Source organism: Trachemys scripta, chromosome 2 (genome assembly GCF_013100865.1).
Source record: "Trachemys scripta elegans isolate TJP31775 chromosome 2, CAS_Tse_1.0, whole genome shotgun sequence".
NCBI lineage: Eukaryota > Metazoa > Chordata > Testudines > Emydidae > Trachemys > Trachemys scripta.
Genome location: NC_048299.1, coordinates 30,111,724 through 30,129,685, shown reverse-complemented (window position 1 = coordinate 30,129,685; position 17,962 = coordinate 30,111,724).

Genomic DNA, 17,962 nt, shown 5'->3' with positions numbered 1-17,962 from the left:
TAGATAGGCCAAGAGGGGATTCAGAGGGATAAAGGGAGGAAACAGGGGTAAGCCTGTAAAATATTTGTATAATATCACAGGATGAATGTCTTTAAGGACTTCTTTGTATTTTTCTGCACAATGTAAACACTATGTTTCCATGCTACCATGTAAGTCAGGTGGCGCTGTTGGTCAATAGACATTCTCTAAATAAAGGTTTTGCATGAACATGCTGATCTTCGCTTTTTTGTTCTTGGAAGGAATGGGGTGTGTCAGCTGATGTTTCCCTTCACCTGGAGATAAATAGGGGGACTACTGAAACTTTAAAGCATCATGGTATTTGTCAGGGGAGTATGGTAGCAGCCACTAAACTATGGTCATGTTATGTCCTCATGGATTGAGAATTCACCTTGTAATTAAAGTGAGTGCCCTGAAAAATTACTTCCTGCACCACAAAGCTGGCCCACTTCTTAGGGGATGGCATTATAGCTTGTAACAGACTTTAAATTCAGCTCACTGCCACCTTGGTTGTGCACCATGTATTTATTCTGTAGCTTTGGAATCTGTTCTCCCCACGTGTGTGAATCTGGTGGTCCTTTACTGCCTAGGAGCGTGTCATTTACACCTGGGCTAACTGGGAGTAACCTGCTGCCAGATCAGAAGAGCATTTGACATCCAAATGCACGGCATGACACTCCAGTTGTCACTTTAACTTTGTCTCTCTCACTTTTATGTCTTCACTGCAAAAGAGATGTGTGTTTTTACACGGAGGGAGCTAGCTATAGCCAAGAAATCCTAGCCTCAACTACCTACCAAGGTTAAAAACTGCAGTGCCTTGTCTCCAACAGGATTTTACATCGCGAGAGCTATCTTGTTAGCTCTCTCGACATGAAAACACCTTTCTTTGCAATGAAGACATAGCGTAACTGGTGGCAGGAATGGCTGGGACATACAGGTCTTCTATATTGAGTGGCTCCCCACATAGGTGCTGGAACTAGGGGTGCTGCTGCACCCCGTGGCTTGAAGTGGTTTCCATCATATACAGGGTTTACAGTTTGGTTCAATGACTCTCAGCACCCCCACTGTATAAATTGTTCCAGCAGCCCGGCTCACCAGTGTTCAGTTCTCTCTCACACACACATACACCCCTCCCTGTGGTCTGAAGTGCATTTTTCCTAGCTTTGCCCAGCCAATGGCAGGAATGGATATTTAGTTTTCTCTAACAGCTGATGGGAAAAAATAACCCTGAGCTTTGCCCTAATCTATTCAGTCCTTTTTATACGGTGATTACTGCTTCTAAGATGCACCACACTGTTGTGTGGCTTAAAGCCATAGCCAGTGCTAGAGTGATTGGTAGAAAAGCTACTCTGCGGTAGAAGCTACCAGGAGGAATTCTAGCTGGCTGGGTGTACTTTCTTCTAGCCCTAGCCTTTCTTTCTCTTTGTGGGGAAGCTAGCATCACTGACCATTGGCACCAACCATGCACATTACCTTTGCTTCCCAGCCCCATGCAATGAGGAAAAGCTCTTTTTCCCTTTACACAACTTCACAGGGTAGCCTCAGTTTGGCACAGAGTCTGACTGAGGGCATTTTAGACATTCAATAATACAACCTTATCAGATCCGCCTGAACTTGGAGAACTCCATACATTGAATCCTGAAGAAGCCAGCTCTATAACTATCTTATCAGTGATACAGTGTCTCTTAAACATACCTGCCATGGAGAGGACACCCAATTGTGCAGGAGGCCCAGTCACAGAGAGCGTTAATTACAAAGCCACTAAAACTTTATTAGTCTGTTCAGCATTTTAATAACATTTTTTAGGGATATAATGCTGGGCTCTAAGTTGGAAGGGTTTGTAAAGCAGCCTGTGTTTCTTGCACTGAGAGTTCTGTAGACAGTATTTTACCCTGGTACTTTTGGTGTCTTGTCTAGTTTTTCCTGGTTCTAAGTTTAATGCTAGAGATTGAATGGCTCAGACAATGATAGAATCATAGGACTGGAAGGGACCTTGAGAGGTCATCTCCAGTCCACTGCCTGGCACTCAAGGCAGGACTAAGTATTATCTGGACCATCCCTGACAGGTGTTTGTCCAACCTGCTCTTAAAAATCCCCAATGATGGAGATTCCACAACCTCCCTAGGCAATTTATTCCAGTGCTTAACCACTCTGACAGTTAGGAAGTTTTTCCTAATGTCCAACCTAAACCTCCCTTGCTGCAATTTAAGCCCACTGCTTCTTGTCCTATCCTCAGAGGTTAAGGAGAACAATTCTTCTCCCTCCTCCTTGTAACAACCTTTTATGTACTTGAAAACTGTTACCATGTCCCCTCTCAGTCTTCTCTTCTCTAGACTAAACAAACCCATTTTTTTCAATCTTCCCTCATAGGTCACGTTTTCTAGACCTTTAATCATTTTTGTTGCTCTTCTCTGGACTTTCTCAAATTTGTCCACATTTTTCCTAAAATGTGGCACCCAGAACTGGACACAATACTCCAGTTGAGGCCTAATCAGCGCAGAGTAGAGCGGAAGAATTACTTCTCCTGTCTTGCTTACAATACTCCTGCTTATACATCCCAGAATGATGTTCGCTTTTTCTGCAACAGCATTACACTGTTGACTTATATGTAGCTTGTGATCCACTATGACCCCCAGATCCCTTTCTGCAGTACTCCTTCCTAGGCAATCATTTCCCATTTTATATGTGTGCAACTGATTGTTCCTTCCTAAGTGGAGTACTTCGCATTTGTCCTTATTGAATTTCATCCTATTTACTTCAGACCATTTCTCCAGTTTGTCCAGATCATTTTGAATTTTAATCCTATCTTTCAGAGCACTTGCAACCCCTCCCAGCTTGGATACTGAGCCATTCACTCTCAGGTCATGGGTTTTAAGCTACCTAGGTTAATGTCTGATTAACTGTCTGATGGTTGCTTGTTCCACATGAAAGAAGCTGGTTATCTCAGTCTATTTTGTAGAGGACCAGAGGGGTCCATGTTACTATTGGCATTGCTGGATAGTTGATAGCCTCAGTGGACACAGAATGACTAGACACAGTGGATATGTGTACACTAAATCTTACAGCCACTGCAGTAGTTACTGCAATGGTGCATGTCCACACTATCCTCATTGGGTCGGTGGTGCACATCTTCACCAAAGCATTTCCACCGACCTAAGGGGGGCAGTGTGGGGAGCTGAGAGCCCCGTCTCTCAGCTCTGCTGGTAGCTCCCTGCCAGGAGCCTAGCTCACCCACAGGTTCCTGGAGGGCTGCCCCGCCCCACTCCCCATTCCTGGCCGGGAGCTGTAGGAAGCCACCTGGGGCTTCTTGTCTCCACGTTCCCTGCTGGGAGCATGGTCCAGCCACCTGGGCTTCTCACCATGGCTCCCAACTGGGAGTGGGGTCCAGCCACCCAGCTCTCCAGGGAATGTAACAGCCAATGTAAGTAACAGAGTGTCTACAAAGCCACTGTGTTGCCCTAAACACCACCGTACGCCCTATGCCTCTGATGGAGGTGGAGTTATGATGTGGGTGTATTGGGGCACTTACATCGGCAGAAGCAAGGCTGCAGTGTATACACTGACATCATTAGGTCGCAGTAAGCTGCCTTTCGTCAGCCTAACTGTGTAGTGTAGACCAGGACAGTGACTGAACTTTCATCTTCAAAGCAAAGGTGAGACCCCCTGGCAGGGTGGTGTGGGGAAGCTTACGGTGCCTATGTGGGACGAGTAGCGGATGGGCGTGTCCAGGGCTCTCCCTGCTTCAGCTCGTTCCTGAGCACCAAAAGCCCTTTTAAAAGAGGCGAGTGGCGGGCTCAGCACTGAACACTGACTGGGCTGGTTCTTAGTTTGCCCGTGTGTTTGGTATCTGAGCCTATACAACAAACACATTCACAGCATCATTTCAGGTGCGTGCTGAGGGCCCGAGTTCCAGAAGCGCTAAGCACCCATAGCTCCGGTCAGTCAGCATGAGATGTAGGGAATCAGCACTTCTGAAAATCTGGCCCTAAGTCAATATGCCTTGAGAGTCCAAGAAATTCAGTACAAAGCCCTGTACACACCTTTCCTCCTATTTCTGCCTCACACCGGGCTAGATTCTGACCAGCCCCTGTCAGCGTGTGAGGGGCAGGGCACAGAGAGCAATCCCACGCTAACAGGAGCTGGCCACACTTCTGTCGGGGAACATAGTCCCTGCTCCCACCTAGCAATTTTGTGGGCACTCTGGCCAACCAGCAAACTAGTTGGGCTCAGAGGGGGCGTATCCTGTGTGTTTTGCAGAGGGAGGAGTGTAGTTTTCCTGCCATGCAGTGCTGCCCAGGAGGATTGCTAGCTGAGACTCTGAGTGCTCCATGGCCTCCCTGCATGATCTCTAGCACATGCCTGATGGTGCCTGACGCACTCTCACATGGCCCTTTTCTAGGCACGTAGTCACCGAGTAGAGCTGCCAGGTGTCTGGTTTTCAACTGGAACACCTGGTCAAAAAGGGACCCTGGCGGCTCCGGTCAGCACTGCTCACCGGGCCGTTAAAAGTCCAGTCAGCAGCACAGTGGCGCTAAGGCAGGCTCCTTGCCTGCCGTGGCTCTGCATGGCTCCCGGAACCAGCGCATCTCCCCACTACAGCTCCTACACATAGGGGTAGCCAGGGGGCTCCGCATGCTGCTCCCGCCCCATGCACCGGCTCTGCAGCTCCCATTGGCCGGGAACTGCAGCCAGTGGGAATTGCAGGGGCAGCACTTGCGGACAGGGCAGCGTGCAGAGCTGCCTGGCCGTGCCTCTGTGTAGGAGCCAGAGGGGGGATGTGCCGCTGCTTCCGGGAGCTGCTTGAGGTAAGCACTGCCCAGAGCCTACAACCTTGACTCCCTCCTGTGCCCCAACCCCCTGCCCCAGTCCTGATCCCCCTCCTTCCTCCAAACCCTTGATCCCAGCCCGGAGCAACCTCCTGCACCCCAACCCCCTCATCTCCAGCCCCACCCCAGAGCCTGCACTCCCAGCTGGAGCCCTCTCCTGCACGCTGAACCCATCAGCCCAAAGCTGGACCCCCCCTCCTGCACACCAAATCCCTCATTCCCAGCCCTACACCAAAGCCCACTCCCCCAGCTGTAGCCCTCACCACACCTGCAACCTCCCTTCTCCCCCACCCCCCACACACACACCAAGCCCCTGAGCCAGCCTGGTGAAAATGAGCAGGTGAGTGAAGGTTGGAAGAGCGAGCGACGGGGGAGGGAGATGGAGTGAGCGGGGAGGTGGAGACTTGCGGCGGGGCGGGGCAAGGGTGTTTGGTTTTGTGCGAGTAGAAAGTTGGCAACCCTATCACCAGGCCCAAACTGTCCCACTCTTATCTTTTACCGCACTAACTTCATTAGTTCTCTCTCGCTGAGCTCTTCCAGGCCCAGCACAAACATTGTCTCTTACTGAGCCTAGCTACCACTGTGGCTCAAGATCACTCAAACTCATTCCAGTTCTTCCAACACCTTGCAGTGGGCTGCTGTTTTCTTGTGGAGAATGAAAACCCGGCCACTGGCAATTCCTCAGCAGAGCTCATTCAGCGATGTGCTAGCACTAGCCCACAGAATGGTGCTCTGTGGCCATGGGATAAAGCTGGTGTCCCAGGCCATACATGCTGCACAAAGGAAAGGGTGGCTGACCAGGGAGGCTGGCCCAGATCCTTGAAGGATGTAGGAACCTAATTCCCATTGATGTCAGTGGGCGTTAAGGACCTAAATGCTTCTGACGATCTGGACCTCTGCCCCTGTGCTTTCCCATTGAAATAAAAACATTTTCTCATGATCATGACCAAAGAGAGAGGCAATATCACTTGGCAAAGCACCCTTCACTCAAACTAGCTGTACATGGGAGGCGCTGTGTCCCATTGGATAAGGCCCTGGCCTGGCAATCAGCAGACCTGGATTCTAATCCAAGATCTGTCAGTGACCTACAATGTGACCTTGGGTAAGTCACTTAATTTGGCTGTGCCTCTGTTTCCCCTTGCTCTGTCTTCTTTATTTAGGTTGTAAATTCTTCAGGGCAGGAAGTGTCTCCTCCTGGGTGTTTGTTTGGGGCCTGTAGGCCTCACCGCAATACAAATAATAATAGCTCCATACAACGAATTGCTGGGCAGCAAACTGGCCAGCCAGTGTCATTTGAAGAAGTAGCAGAGCTGGGAAATTCTGAAGACAGGAAGATTTGTGTTTCATTGTAGCAGCTCCTTATTACCATAGCGCAATGTTTACAGTGGAAAGGAACTGCTCTGTTCTCCAAGTGGCTGGTCAGACTATAAATATCCTGGAAGGCATAAGACAAGAGGTCTCTAGTTCTCAGGATGTGGGTCAAAGGATGGATGTAGGCATTGTGTCTGGGAGAGAGCGATAATATCCCCTTGCAAGGGGCTCTGATAACACCCACAGGAAAGAAGAATAAACTCTGAGGTGCCGATCCTCAGTAGCTGTACAACATCATAGCGCCACTGACTTCAGGAGCTGCCTCTTATTCTCCTTCCCTTCTTGGACAATCCCCTCAGTACATGGGCTGAAAAGTGCCACTGCTCCGCAAAGATTCCCCTGCTGAATTACCTTCCAGCTCCCCCTTCCATGGAGTCCTCCCAACACATTCAGCTTCCTGTTCCCTTCATCCCCCATTTATAGCCCCGGTGTGCAGACCAGTGTCCTCTCTGACAGGCCCCACAATACCTTCACTTTGAATCCCATATGCAGAGACCCTGCCTAACGTTCCCAACATCCACACCCACCGCCGAAAGATGCATCCAGTCACCTGAGCAGCGGTCACACCCTACTAGAGCTGGTCAACAGTTTTTGAACAACAAATGTCTTCATCCACCAAAAAAAAAAAAAAAAAAAAAAAAAGTGTGTTTCTGAAGGGAACAATCATGGACAGTGGTCAATATCGTAGACCCGTTTGGGGTTTTTATGGAAAATGGGCCTTTTTCTGTATATTTTAAACATATTTATTGAAAAATGCAATAACCATTTTAATTTCTGTAACCCTTTTCATGGCTTTGATCATTTGTGGTAGAAAAATTTGCAATGAAATTTGAAAAGCACAAATGGATCTAAGGGGCTCCTTTGAAATGAAACATCGCTGTTTCAACATTTTTTGCAAATTAGTTTTTCATTTGTCAACCTGCTTTATTACCCCTCATGCCTGCCCAGCTTCTCCTCCCACAGGATATTCCTTATCTATAACCAGAGCAGCAGAAAGTGCCCTGTGACACCAAGAATCAGCCAGCTGAGGGGGTGCTGATGGCTCTGAAACCCATATCCTGCTTCAGAAACACCTCAGCTGTGTGAGAGAACAGAATAATCACTTGGGAGGAACATACCCACTGTTCAGCTGATGTCAAACAGCTGTTGTGTAGTATTAGTCTGCATTGCTTACAACACTCCTTACGCAGTTACAGGTGCTGGTTGACTTCAGGGCCTACCTACAAGTCAGTCCCCACCCACCTCAGACACAGTAAAAAGCAGGCAACTGGAAAAAGAAGGTAAACTCGCCTCACCCCCATGCTCTGCTTCTAAGAAATTCCTAAGGCTCTGCTTGAAGAATTGTATAAGGCCCTGTCTATATGTTAAAAACAGAGAAATAGTTAAAGAGATGCATTACTCCAATAGAGCTATTAAACCAGGGAATTCATTTTGGGAAGGAGACAAAACCTCACTCACATAAAGACAATACAAGAAACTAAACAAAGCCCCTTTCCTGCCAGTAGATTGTTGAAACTGGCTTCAGCTTGCCTCTGATCTTCCGTCAGCCTAGAGCTTAACTTCAGTGTTTTTGGTTGCTTGCTTATCCCCTTTATGGGATATTAGCCCCATCTCCTGTAGCCACCCCTCCCCACTGCCACAGGTTTGATCTAACCAACCACAGGGTTTGTGCCCTTATATGGGAAAATGTCATGGGCAAGAACGCTGATGGCTTTCCCTAGCTGCTCCCTAATATCCAACAGGAAACAGAGGAGCCAAAGAGCCCCTTCCACTGATGGCTGCTGCTGCTGGGAAGAGAAAAACAGCTAGTTTGTCTGCCGAGAGGAAATCCTAGCTAGAGAGTGTCTCTGATCATCTTACCTAAGCTCTGGCCCTGATGCCCCTCTCACTTACACTAATTTTACGCAGTGTAACACCATTGATCTCAATTTGTGTCTCCTTAGCGACAACACCAAAGTGAAAAGAGACTCTAGATAATTTCCTGTGTTGTCCAGCCAGTCCCAGCGGTGCCCACTATTCCTTCAGTAATGTTACTGTGTGTTTCTCCACTTCTCCTTATTCAAGAAACTCAGAGAGAAGAGGGAATTTCCACTCCCCCGTTTATTGGAAATTCCAGTTTACTAAGCCCTTCAAAACTCTTGAAACACAGCAGGTAAGGGGACAAGAGTTTGAGATAACAGAACACTTTACATTTTCAAAGAGCCATACGAATGTCAACTCACCAGCCCCACCCCCCCTGCACAGAGTGCCTGGAGACTCCCTGATTCCAGTTGTATGCATGGAGGTAACCAAAAGGAAATATCAATGTTTCTGTACACGGCACCTTTACATGTGGAGGAGTCGCTCTGCCTGCTATAGAGGCAGCTGCTGCTTTGTGCGTCAGTTCAGGTGCCAGATGTCAGATTGAGGCACTGAGCGCGCTGTTCTCTGTTGCATGGAGACTTTGTAGGTGTTCTTTCTTTCCCTTTTGTTTTCCTTAATTGGAAATAAGTCCTCTAAACTAGTGGTGGGCAACCTGCAGCCCGTGGGCTGCACACTGCCCGTCAGGGTAATCCGCTGGGCCACCACACAGTTTGTTTACATTTGCACAACCGCTCGCAGCTCCCAGTGGCCACAATTTGCCATTCCCAGCCAATTGGTGCTGCGGGAAGCGGCATGGGCCGCAGGGACATGCTGGCCGCTGCTTCCTGCAGCTCCCATTGGCCGGGAACAGCGAATCACAGTCACTAGGAGCTGCGGGTGGGCGTGCAAATGTAAACAAACTGTCAGGAGGCCTGCCAGCAGATTACCCTGATGGGCTGCATGCGGCCCACGAGCCGCAGGTTGCCCACCATTGCTCTAGACTGAAAGTGACATGGGCTTTTGTTCTTTGTGTAGGGGAAAATCTAGCAGGAGAGACTGAGTCCACAGACTATTTGTCCCTTGGAGGGAGGCCTACTGACTAGGCATAGCTCTGGGATGGCTCTGTTAAGCTTTTAAAACCACTAATATTCCTTCTGTCCTCTAACCCCTGGTACAGCAGGCTCTATTGTGAAGTGAAGCTACTGTGCTGTCTGAAATACTGCTGTGTATTCCCAGATCCATCATAGGACATGAGGTGGGTTTCTCAGACATGGTGGGGTAACAACCATTGGTAAACGATGACTTTTGAAGCCACATGTGGAATACCTTGAGTCAGGGCTTCTGAGATGTAGCACCTGGCCCCAGAAGCCAGGGCTGCGGTGATGGAAGTATTTCTAAAACAAGCTACTGCTGGCTTACGCATGTCTGATCTTATTTGGCTTCAAAAGCCTAATACTGCTAAGCCTAGTAAAGAGACTTCCAAGGGAAAAAGTAGTTCATGGACTCAGTATCTCTTAAAAAGCAACAAAGAGTCCTGTGGCACCTTATAGACTAACAGATGTATTGGAGCATAAGCTTTTGTAGGTGAATACCCACTTCGTCAGATGCATGTAATGGAAATTTGCAGAGGCAGGTATAAATATGCAGGCAAGAATCAGTCTGGAGATAATGACATTAGTTCAATCAGGGAGGATGAAGCCCTCTTCTAGCAGTTGAGGTGTGAACACCAAGGGAGGAGAAACTGGTAGTTGGATATCCATTCACAGTCTTTGTTTAATCCTGAGCTGATGGTGTCAAATTTGCAAATGAACTGAAGCTCAGCAGTTTCTCTTTAAGTCTGGTCCTGAAGTTTTTTTGCTGTAAGATGGCTACCTTTACATCTGCTATTGTGTGGCCAGGGAGGTTGAAGTGTTCTCCTACAGGTTTTTGTATATTTCCATTCCTAATATCTGACTTGTGTCCTTTTACATAGGGATCTCTTGTATCTCTTGGGCACTAGACGTGCTCTCAAACCTTGGTCTTCCTTTAGCTCAGTAGTTAGCTCCAGGGCCAGATTCTCTACGGCACATCTGAGGAGGCACAGCCCAGACATGGGGAGTCAAAGATGGCTTAAGAAAATTGGGTTACTCTAACTTATAGCTGCATGTGAATTACCCTGCAGCCTAAAATAGAGCACTAAGGACTTCAGCCACCCCCTCGCCTGTCCCCCAGAGCATGCCCTTACACCGGGGGCTGACGTGGGGGGAAGTATAGGGTCTTGTATACTGCTCCTATGCGGCTTCTGCACTAGGGGAATTCCCCCATACACCATTCTGCCCTCCAAAATCAAAAGCTAAGTTACATTTAGCAGTTCTATAAATACATAGGAGCAAGAGAAAGATGGAGGAAAGCGTAGGTCCATTATTTAGCGGGGAAGAGGAACTAGTAAGAAATGACTTGAAGAAGGCTGTGGTGTTTAATGCCCATTGTGCTTCAGTCTTCACTAAAAAGGGTAATTGTGACCAGATCCTTAACACAATTAATGAGCCAGAATAGGGAAAAACTGGTAAGAATATTAGATAAGTTAGATGTATTCAAGTCAGCAGGGACTGACAAAATTCATCCTGAAGGAACTAGCTGAAGCAATCTTGGAACCTTTAATGAGAAAGAGGAGCCAGAGGCCTGGAGAAGAGCAAACATAGTGCCTATCTTTTAAAAATGGGAACAAAAAGGATCTAGGGAAATATAGACCAACCTGTCTAATTCTGATACCTGGAAAGATACTGGAATGAATTATTAAGCAATCAATTTGCAATCATCTAAAGGATAATAGATAATAATGAATAGCCAACATGAATTTGTCAAGAACAAATCATGTCAAACCAACTTAATTTCTTTCTTTGACAAGGTTACTGGCCTAGTGGATATTGGGGAAGAAGCAGACGTGCTATATCTTGATTTCAGTAAGGCTTTTGACACAGCCCCACATGACATTCTCATAAGTAAACTAGGGAAATGTGGTCTAGATGAAATTACTATAAGGTGCACAACTGGTTAAAAGACCTACTCAAAGAGTAGTTATCAATGGTTCATTGTCAAACTGGTAGAATATGTCTTGTGGAGTCCCACGGCAGTCAGTCCTAGATCTGATACTATTTAATATTTTCTTTAATGACTTGTATAATGGAGAGGAGAGTATGCTTATAAAATATGTAGAAAACACCAAGCTGGGAGAGGTTTATCTTCAAAGACAAAGTACTACACTTAGGAAGAAAAAATCAAATGCGCAAATACAAAATGAGGAATAACTGGATAGACAAAGGAAAAAGATCTGGGAATTATAGGGGATCACAAATTGAATATGTGTTAACACTGTGATGCAGTTGAGAAAAAGGCTAATATCATTTGGGGATCTATTAATAGGAGTGTCATATGTAAGACGCAGGAGGTAATTGTCCTGTTCTTCTCAGCACTGGTGAGGCCCCAGCTGGGCCTATGTCCAATTCTGGGTACCATACTTTAAGAAAGATGTGGACTAATTGGAGAGTATCCAGAGGAGAGAAACAAACATGATAAAAGGTTAAGAAAACCTGACCTATAAGGAAAGAGTTAAAAAAATTGGGTGTGTTTAGTCGTGAGAAAAGAAGACAGAGCGAGGAGCTGATAACAGTCTTCAAATGCGTTAAGGGCTGTAATAAAGAGAACAGTGATCAATTATTCTCTATGTCCACTGCAGGAAAGTCAAGAAATAATTGTCTTAATCTGAAGCAAGGGAGATTTAGACATTGCGGGGGGGTGGAGGGGTTGTAACTATAAGGATAGTTAAGCACTGCAATAGGCTTCCAAGGGAGATGGTGGCATCCCCATCATTGGAGATTTTAAGAACAAGTTTTAGACAAACACCTGTCTAAATGATCTAAGTATACTTGGTCCTGCCTCAGCATGGGGGGGCTGGATTAGATGATCTCTTGAAGTCCCTTCCAGCCCTACATTTCTATGATTCTATAAGTCTTTATACTGCGGAAGGAGCGTAAATGGGCCATGGTCTGACCTCAGCTGTTTTTTGGAAGCAGAGGTCTCCCATTCAGTTTCTTGCTAATGTGGCTGAACCATAAATAAAGATAAGGCTTCAGTTGATATTTGTACCTCGAATACCTGTCTGTATTCTGCACTGTCTGTCATCAGGGTTGTATTTGCATAATGTCTCCCTGAAGTACGAGCAGAGTGAAAATGCACAAGGTAGCTCACTTGGTGGGTCTGCAATTCCTTAAGTCAGATTGGATACATATAGATGTGCATATAATGCCAAGTGGCAGGAGCTCCAGTGCAGTGTAAGCTTGGAAGGGGCAGGAGCAAAGTCCAGCTTCCCTGTGCTTGGGTATGTGTTTTCTAGGTATGACTGAATGAAATCATAATGGTGATGTTGTTTTCCTGCTGATAGATACATTCTTGTATTTATGTATTTGCCCGATTCTATGGAACCAGGATGTCTAAGAGGGCAAGGTTCTCCAATTGGCTAATTTTGCTTTCTGTGCAATTCTTCATACAAAGAAGAATATACCCTGTTTTCCTCACCAGTGCAGCAAGGTTCATCGTGAATATGTTTAAGAAATATATGCCGATAAATTGGGGGAAAAGATGGATTGATTAAAAGCTCTTGCCAAGTACAATGTAGATGTTCAGCCACCTATGCACATTTCCTGCTCCATCTGACCTGTGGGTCATCCTTTCATTAAATGTGGAGAAAGACTGAGGCAGGAAAGGCTTGACAACAGCGCCACCTGCTGGATGGATGATGGAAGTACTCAGGTATAATCAAGTTCTAAAGCGCCTGAACTCTTCTAAATTTCCAGAAGGTATTCTCCAGACTGAGGTTCTTTCTCTCTGTTACCCCTTGTTCTGTGCTTCCCTGCAGATGGGCAGAGCACCTTCCTGCAGGTGGGAGAAGATTGACTTACTTGAGTGTTGTACATGATGACAAGGAAATTTTTGATTTTGCTTAACCTTGTCCCTCTTTCTTCACATGATTACTCTCACATACTTTAAGATGTTGCCGATTTTAGTGATTAAAAGCAGCTGCCGGAGAGTTTGATTTCACACAGAGTTCAGTCACACAGCACTGTGCTAGGCCTGGCATGGAAATAGCTGTGGAGAACGTCTAATCTCTGCAAGGTGTCAGCATGTGCAAAATGTACAGAAAGTCCCTGATACACGTAGAAGCTGTTCATGTGGGTGTAATTAATATTGTACTTTATCCAATGGGTTGATGTTTAAAGAAGTATTGTAAACAGCGGTGAGCCAACGTGATCTGGGAAAACTTGTATACCTTCAAAGTGAGAATGACATGTCCTGGGAGAGGGGTACAGGGAGAGGAAGTTTCAATAAATGGCCTATCTGCACACCCTGTGCTGTGGTCTTGTGGGTTTTCAGAAAATGAGCAAGGGCAGATCTTGGGACTCCTGGGGAAAGCCTGATATGTTGTTTGTAGTAATGCAACTGGGAGGCTTTTCGTTTCTGCATCCTGCGCCTTTCAGTTTCTAAGAGCTCTGCCTGTTGCAGAGATTGCAGCCATTTTATTCTCACAGCTGCTCAAGCCCAAAGGAGACCCACACTGTTTTCTCCCACAGGGAGACTTAATGGGCAGGAGAAATAGCAAAAACCTGGTGATGCAGGAATTGGCGTCGATGGCCAGAGGACTGGCCAGAGCTAGCCTTATGGGTGGGCACCGTGGTTGGGAGGCACTGTGGTCAGAGACAAGGAGCAGAGTGGGCCTGGGGTGCAAGGCCACAGAAGGGAGCTTGGGGTAATGTTAGGGGGAGACCGTGCTTAATTTGTGCTGGGGTTTGCCAGGGCTGAGTCCTGGCACCTTTAGGCTTGGCAGTTCATAGCCCCAGCACCTCTGGGCTCCTGGCCAACAGCTGACATTCTCCAGCTGCCCAGCTCTAGGTTACCATATTTCAATAGTGAAAAAAGAGGACACTCCATGGGGCCCCGCCCCAATTCCGCCCCTCCCCCGCCCCCGCCCCAACTCCGCCCCCTCCCCTGAGCACCCTGCATTCCCCCTCTTCCCTCCCACCCCCCCGGGCTCCGGCTGCTGCTGCGCTGGGGAAGTTGCTTCGGCCCCTCAGGGCCGTAGCAACAAAGAACGTGGCCCTCTCCGAACATATGTCTGGGTGGGGCCCCTTACAATGCAGAAACTGGAATGCGGTATTTATTTTATACAATATACAGAGTTCATATTATGTATACATAGGCCTACAGTGTACATGTATTCTGTATTTACGCAAAGCGCTTCTTTCGAGCCTTGTTCTCCGCAAATTGGTTAATCAATGTGTCATAGTCCAGAGATCTGGCAATCTTGTTTTTGATTGAGATAACTGCAAGCACAGAAAGCCTGTCATCTGTCATGGTTGAGCGCAAGATATTCTTGATCAGTTTCATTCTGCTGAAGCTCCTTTCAGCACCAGCGACAGTAACTTGTGTGGTCAGAAGAATTCTGATGCAAATGCAAAGATTCGGATATATCTCCTGAAGGCTGTTCTTGTATATGTACGTTAAAAAATTGTTTGCCATGACAAGTCCTCTCTCTTTCTCGATGACGTAAATAAAACGATTCAATTCCATTATGAGTTCGTTGGCATCAATGTCTCCCATTTTTCTTTCAAAATTTTTGCTGTGATTCTCCAGTTCATTTTCTCTGTGACACTGCTTCAGGCTGTTAGCATTGTACAGAAATTCAAACAATTTATACCACTCCACGAGTTGGTTAAATCGCGACGAAACAGAAGATATGGCCTGATCAGTGAGAACAAGAAAGAACTGGGATTTGAATTTTTCTTCGGCAGAAAGACGACTCGAATCATCAGCACATTCATAATCAAACATTCTCTTCTTACGTCGCACCCTAGTTTCTGGAAACACCTGCTCAATACCCATATGCTCTGCTATTTCACGTGCATTTGTGACCACAGAGATATATCCTGTATTTCAATAGTCTTCCAAAAACTTCTTTGTAGCACTGACTTCTGCCTGCAGTATGTCAATTGATACATCTGGTGACTGAATTAATTTGCTGGTTTTATTGACATGAAATAGTATATCGTACCACGTGTACACAGTCAGAACAAAAGGCCACGTAGTAACATGGTCTAAAAGCGCACCGGCTTCTGTTGCTGTATTGCCATCTTTCTTTTCGAGCGCATATTCTCGCAAAGATGACAAAGCATTGCACAATTCTTCAAGGTGATAACGCAATGGCTTCACAGCATCAATTCTCGACTCCCAACGAGTGTCCGATAACCCTATAACAGATATTGGCATATGTTCTTGAAGTATATCCCAACGTGAAGGTGAAGAAGAAAAGATAACGTATATTCTGTTAATTAGACCAAAAAAGTCAATGGCATATTTCGATGACTTTGCCGTGTCTGAGATCACAAGATTCCAAATGTGAGCTCCACATGGTACATACAAGGCATGGTCATTTATTTCTAGCATGTGGGCTTGAACTCCTTTATTCTTTCCTCTCATATTTGCGCCGTTATCATAAGCTTGGCCTCTCATGTCAGCAATGTCTATTCCTAAGTTGTTTGCCTTTTCAAGAAACGCTTCCAATAAGCCCTCGCCAGTTGTATCATGAACATTAAGAAAACCAACAAACGCTTCACGAATATTGACACCATCTTCACCGTTGCATTCAACAAAGCGTAACACCACAGACATCTGTTTTTCATGTGACACGTCAGGAGTACAGTCCAAAATAACTGAATAATATTTTGCTTTTTTAAGCTGCGCTATGTTGGCCTCTTGAATGTTACTGGCAACAAGTTGAATCAGCTCGTTTTGGATCTGTGGACTGAGGTACTGAACATGTGTCTCTGCCTTCTTAATCCTCTGTAAAAGTTCGCTGAGGACAGTATCATACTTTGCAAGCAATTCAAACAGTCCCAAAAAGTTGCCATTCGAAGGATTGCCGAGCTTTTCATTACTTCCTCAAAATGCCAAGTTTCTTTCGGACAAGAAAATAACGACATCAACCATGCGTTTGACAACATTTCTCCAGAAATCTCTTTCTTTCAGAAAAGCCTGCAATTCGAGTTGGTCAATAGATGTATGGTTTACTATGCCTGACCGAATGTCAAACCATTTCACCATACAGTCGATGACCTTTGCCTGTTTCATGCTGCTGAAGTCTTTTTGACAGTGCTTTCCAAGCAGATGTTCCACGACGTAGCGGTATGTCGCCAGTGCCAAATAATTTACAACAAAAACAAAAAATGGCATCTTTCTGAACTGAGTACATTAACCATGAACGTCTTATTTTCTCGCCATTTGCCATGGTTCGATAGAAATGAGTACTTGTGAACCTCCGTCTTTCTTCGTTAAATGGAAATTCGTAACTTTCATTCTGCTGCGGTGGGCCACGTGCAACAATGTCACACACTTGCCTGTCCGATATTATAGACGGCCAATCTCCTGGATCATCAGTCAGTGGTTCAGATTCAGATACTTCTCTCCAGGCAGCATCTGGAATATCTGTCACAGTTTGTTTGGTAGAACAACTGGCTTCACCTTCGACCTCACTTGAAGCACTTCTGGATACTTCTGGATACGATTCGTCGCTGCTAGCGCTGTCCGTTTCATGTGCCTGTACCTGTACGTTGGATTGCAGCGCAAAATACGTTGACAACTTTGGAATTTTCTCAAGTTCCTTCTCGACATCTTTTGCTGCCTTTCAATTACTAGCTCCGCTCTTATACGTTCTCTTAGACATCACAAAGCACGCTTCTGCGTTGGAAACGAATAGTTTCAAACGATAAAAAATTAAACAACTAAATTAATAATATTTATCCGCCGACCGCCATTATGAATGCAAATACACATTCTTTGAACGGGTCCAACTAAAATTCGAAACTGACCGACAGACAACTGATGTAGCCAATAGCATTATGATGTATCATAATGACTTCATGGTTTTGTCAGTAAAACCGACATGGATTGTGCAATAGCGTCAATAAATGTCACTTACCTAGTTATACCTTACATTTTTTTTGCCACTTTTAGGGGTCCTCTTCCTTGCGGGGCCCCCTTCGGTCGGAGGGTACGGAGGGCGCTCGCTACGCCTCTGCGGCCCCCGCTGTGGTGGAGAGCAGCGGAAGCCGGGAAAGTTGGAGCCCGGGGAGGAGGCGGCTGCGCACTCGGATGCCACCCGCCACCTCTGTGCCCCTGCAGATCAGGGGAGTTGTTAGTTTTGCTGCAGCCACTCCACTTGCACTCGGGGTCCCCCAAGCGTCTTTTGCCCAAGTGCGAGTGGCTGCAGCAAAACTAACAACTTCGGCCCCGGCGTGCGGTGGAGAGTGGCGGGAGCCGGGCAAGTTGGAGCCCGGGGAGGAGGCTGTCCCCTTACCATGCCTTCCTATTTTCCCGGACATGTTCGGCTTTTTGGAAATTCCTCCCGGACAGGGATTTGAGGACCCAAAAGCCAGACATGTCCGGGAAAACCCAGACATATGGTAACCCTACCCAGCTCTGAAGGCAGTGCCGCCACCAGCAGCAGTGCAGAAGTAAGGGTGGCTATACCAATTTTGGTTGGACGTATTCCTGGAGGTTTCATCGCATGACATAATCTTTAATGGAGACTGCAGGACAATCCTGGAACACTGACAACCCTAATGCTATGCTGCCCTTACATCTGCACTGCTGCTGGCGGCAGCACTGCCTTCAGAGCTGGGGCCCAGCCAGCAGCCCAGCCAGTGTTCAGGCTTTCCAGGGCTGAGTCCTGGCACCTCTTTCATTACAAATTAAGCAATGGGGGAAGGCAGCAGGGCCCAGGGGCAATGGAGGGGTGGGAACCTGGGGAAGCAGCAGGTGCCGGAGCAATGGGTGGGAGGCCAGGAAGGCAGAGGGGGGCCAGGGACGATGGAGAATGGGTGAGGGGCTGGGGGCAG